We start from the raw sequence: 4,966 nt of genomic DNA, 5'->3' as shown, positions 1-4,966 counted from the left end.
GCCCAGAAACTTCAGGGCAGCAAGACACAACATAATGGTTGATATTACATGACCCACTTGGGGCATGGGTCAGCTGGGGAAGGTGCAGCTGATTTTCAGACAATGACAGCCCTAAACCCTGGACTGTATGTGTAAATATATATATTTATATGTATAAATATGTATATAGAAATATGTATAAAAGCTCAAGGAAAGGAGCACAAAAGTAATTGCTCCCCGCTCTTGCCACAGAATAATGCTAATGAGCTTGGAAAAGCAGGCAGGAGAAGACACAGTGGCTAAGGCAGAAAGGATTATCATGAAGATCTGCCTCTAAATGAATGAAAACTTGCCTTCTCTTACAAATATGAACTCTACTACACCTGACAGCTTTGACTTATCCAACCTACTGTGTAGAGGTAACTGGACTCTACGGAAATACACCAAGTATTTTTCCCACCAGGATTTTGTGAGTGTACATTTTCCCCAGCAATGATCTGCTCCTTCTGATGAAGGTTTTACAAAGAGTAACCCCCAACTTTTGTTTTATTTTTATTTTGTATTTGTTTAGGGACGGAATCCTCTTTTACTCTGTTACAGTTTGATATCAACAGAATATTCAGTGGGGTATGGGTATGCTTTCCAAATTTCTCAGGAAAGACATGCACACCTGGTTATGTGGGAGAAGCACTGGTCAATTAGTTCAGTTTCAGATTAGTACATATGTAAAATGAGTTTGGAGGCTGAAGCTTAATAAAAAATTTTCTGGAGCTGCTACGAAGTGCAGGTACCTTCATGTACCAAGTGAGGACCTTCAGGTACTTCCTTGCTTTTTGAAGGAATAACCATCTGGGCATATTCTGGAAGGCAAAAGTTGCAACCAAATCCAACTCCAAAATGAAACCTTACCATTTCAATGTTTAGTATTTCAATTATTATTTACATACTTTACTCGGACCACAAGAATACTAGAAGTCTAATGTAATCTCCTTCAGTAAAAGTTTAGTTATAATCTGTTCATCTCTGTGCAAGATACAGAGGAGAATGCAGAACACATTTTTCAAAGCTATTTAAATGAGTAATGTTTTACCATATTTTATTTGTCTCTTCAAACAAGTGATGCTAAGACAGACTAACACAGATCTGGATTTTTTTCTAATGCTGCTTGTTTTAATTACTTCAAACCATATTTTCTTCTCTATTTCTTTTCAACACTAACTACAGTAGTGGATTCCAGCCATTTTTAACAGTTGCATTAACGAAAGAGCATGCAACAGGCATGGCTCTGTAATGGGAAGAAGGCTGACCATTCATCATCAGCAACTTATTTTGTCCCATGCGCTCACTTCAGGTTCCCAAATAGAACAAAACACCCAAATCCCGCTGAAATCCAGTGGGAATAGGGCACCCACAAAATTACCTTGAAAGTCCTTTCTGTAATTACCATTTCTAGCAGTGAGAGGTGCTTGCTTTGCAAACTGGCCTCATCTGGGAGAAGAAAAAAAAAGAAAAGAAACAGACAAAAGGGAGAGATTGTCAATCAGAAGTAGTGCTGCACCATGATGTGTGCTAGACAAGTAATGTTGCGTCACAAATCACATGTGCACCATACCACACCTACTCAAAGTAAACCAGGCTACAAATTACTCAGACCCAGCAAAACACCCATTAACTGAACTGGCTTTGTGACAGCAAGCTCCTTCAATGGCTACTGGGTACACTAAGGACATACCATGCTTATATGACCACTATGAAGCAAAACTGTGGTTTGCATTGCGAACCTGCCAGCATGAGTAGGTTACTCAGCTATGTACTATTATGTCAGCTGTTTTACAGCATAACTGAACAGACCCGCTGTTGTATGATTTCAAAGGAATATTTTCATTTTGTAATCCCTCAGTGTCAAGCTGTTAAGAAACATGACAAAAGAATGTCTCTGCTTTACTATGCTGTCAAGGACATCAATGTAATTATTGTCTTTGTAACCAGCAGCGAGAAAATCTAACACTACTCCAGTCCCACAGCAAACTTTAGTAGCATTAAAATGCTAACGTTGTTTTTCTTCTCACTGGTTGTTGCTGGGAAAATACCTTATTCTGTGTACACTACTTGGACAACGAAATTTAGCTTTGTGTATACTAAGAAGAGTACTCCTTAGAAACAGTGAAGCATGATATACGCTTTTGCTTCAAGAAACAGGTTTTATATTGTGCCATTGAGAGAAACACATATCAAAAAGTTGAAAGATCTTGGCAGCTACACTTAACCCCCATGATAAAGACAGAATATGTATATACTAACAAGCACTAAGACAGTTCAGGTCCTTACATGACAAACTCTTTATGTACTACAGACAAAAATCAGTAGGGTTGGTTTTTTTCCTCTGTGGTGTCTGGAAAATTCCTGAGCATGCACGCAGCGCTGAGACAAATCCCTCAGTGGGAGGCAGGATTGTTTCCTTCAGCAGCAGTATTACTTCTGATGCTATTGCGTCTTTGTTTCCAAGAGGCTCAGCACCTACATCTCACCTTAATCTCAGCTGGAATTGTACTTATTCCATAAGGCTGATAATTGAATATTTCTTGAATATTCAACCAGATGCAAAATGGCTTGCTTTTCACACATGGAAAAAACATACAGTTTCCCTGTCCTATTTATTTTTTAGATCCCAGTCATCCTCACACAACTTTCATATTACCTCCAGTTTTAAAATAGGAACCTATGACATAATTAAAGCCTGAAGATAAATGTCCATATTTTGCACTCTCTGCCATTTTAGTGGCTTCCAGCCTTCATGTCTGTGAACAGGGGTAAGGTACTACCTGTTGGATTGCCTGTGCTGCCACAGGTAGTTTACGACAGTGGTAGAAGAGCTTTGCTTTGCTAATTCATGATCTACCAATTTAACCATCTTCTTGTGATATAAGCCAACAAGGAATGCAGTGCACAGCAGCTGTCAAAAGAAAAAAAATATCAAAAGATGAGGCTATGATGTCTAAAAAGGTTTGTAAATTACGTATCTCTTCTGACAAAACTGTAGTTACTCTTGCTAAAGTTTGGTATCCCTCTGACTATTCCTAGTCACTTCCTCCTCAGTTTTTGTTGAAATAACAGAAGATAAAATTTGATGAACATACTGTTCTTTGTGTTTCTGGGTAAAGGGTCGTGCAGAATTACATGATATGTGATACCTACCTTTTGCCCATCAACTGTGGAAAAGTCACATCAAGTATTTTGCAAAGACATTGTCCTATTTTTGAGACTCCAAGTGAGAATAAACATGCCTCATCTCTTGAAGAAGGCCAATGTGGAAGATCTGCAATTTCAGGTTCTGTTCCACTTCAGCTCTGTGTCATCACTTCTCGTTTTTCAAATGAACAACACTGGCGAAATCAGAGAATGACACAGACATAAATTAGGCATAACAAAACAACAAATTGGGTTCACAGTCTTGACTTTACCAGAACAATTAACAAAGTCAATTAAATTTCAAATTAGGATCTTTGTGATACATGCAAAACTACACCTATGTCTTCATCTGTGTTCAGAGATGCAGACAGGATTCCAAATCAGACACAAGAGAGATCCCACATTTTCCAATCCTGAAATTGCTTTGTAAAGTACTGCAAGCTTTAAGAAAAAAACCCTATATATTCCTAATTTGTCTTTTATTTACTTTAGATGCTTGAGTGACTCATCAGCTCCTGGTTTACCTCCGATGATCATTTCTCTAAGTCAAAGTTGTTTTGATAAGATTATGAAGCTCAGCCTGACTTCATTGGACCTGACAAGAAATGACAAAAGCCAGCCTAGATGAAGATGGGACAAAACTGATCTTAATTTCTTGCATTTGCAGCTTCTTCATATACTAGATTAAGATGCAGAGTAAGATGATAAAACATAAGCAAAAGGATGGATACAGCAGCTGAAGTAACAAGACATTGCTTGTTCATTTCTTCCACTTTGTCTGCTCTACCCTACAAAAATAGGTGATTGTTATTTCATTTCTTCTTTAGATGTTAACCTACAAAAATGCTATTTATTTTTTTAGGATGGGACATAAATGGAATAGAATTTGGTTATGGGTATAGGGGATATTTTTAAGTGAGTTTTTTGGCATCTCCATAGATAAAATTTTGTCTTGAGAAACCTGTCCTGCAAGCTTTCACTGGGGAGGGGTTGCCCCATAGGGACATGCTGTCGTGGTTTAACCCCAGCCCCTGGCCAGCAACCCAGCACCATGCAGTCAGTTGCTCACTCCCCCTCACTCAGAGGGATGGGGGGGAGAGTCAGAAAAGAAATGTAAAAGTCAAGGGTCGAGATAAGAACAATTTAATAATTTAAACAGAATAAAGAGCTAAGAACAACAACAATAACAATAGCAATAATAATAACAACAATAATAATAACAAAATGGAAAGGTGGGTGAAAAGGGTAAAGCAAAAGCCGCACACACAAGCAAAGCAGAGCAAGGAATCTATTCACCACTCCCACGGGCAGGCAGGTGTTCGGCCATCCCCAGGGAAGCCGGGCTCCGTCACGTGTAACGGTTATTTGGGAAGTCAAACGCCATAATGCCAGATGTCCCCCCCTTCCTTCTTCTTCCCCCAGTTTATATACTCAGCATGGCGTCATATGGTATGGAATATCCCTTTGGCTAGTTTGGGTCACCTGCCCTGAATGTGTCCCCTCCCAGTTTCCCGTGTTCCCTCCCAGTTTTCTGTGTCCCCCGCCCCCCCCCCCCCATCATCCCCCCCCCCCCCCGCCGCCCCCCCCCCCCCTCGCTGGCAGGGCCCAAGGAACTGAAAAGTCCTTGATTTAGTATAAACATCACCCAGCACCAACTCAAACCATCAGTGTGCTGTCAGCATTGTTCTCACATCAGAACCAAAACACAGCACTGTACTAGCTACTAAGAAGAAAATTAACCCTATCCCAGCTGAAACAGGACGCATGCTTTTTCAGAGCCTATGGTCAACCTGAGAGA

General features: G+C 40.0%; 1 long non-coding RNA gene across 3 annotated transcripts; it reads right to left on the bottom strand.

Moving 5' to 3' along the window:
- Positions 1-534: 534 nt before the first annotated feature.
- LOC114011422 (uncharacterized) lies at positions 535-4,521 on the bottom strand. Of its 3 annotated transcripts, XR_008744741.1 has the most exons (5): positions 3,656-4,521; positions 3,175-3,362; positions 2,802-2,932; positions 1,400-1,467; positions 535-839 (listed from the first exon to the last, which is right to left on the bottom strand). It is a non-coding gene; the product is annotated as an uncharacterized LOC114011422 (long non-coding RNA). The 3 variants fall into 3 exon arrangements; XR_008744742.1 differs by having other exon boundaries at positions 535-1,467; positions 3,693-4,521; XR_008744740.1 differs by having other exon boundaries at positions 535-1,467; positions 3,656-4,520.
- Between the last annotated feature and the right edge of the window lie 445 nt (positions 4,522-4,966).

Source organism: Falco peregrinus, chromosome Z, assembly GCF_023634155.1.
Source record: "Falco peregrinus isolate bFalPer1 chromosome Z, bFalPer1.pri, whole genome shotgun sequence".
Taxonomy (NCBI): Eukaryota; Metazoa; Chordata; class Aves; order Falconiformes; family Falconidae; genus Falco; species Falco peregrinus.
The sequence above is the reverse complement of the archived record's forward strand: the minus strand, read 5'-3'. Positions and strand labels throughout refer to the sequence as shown.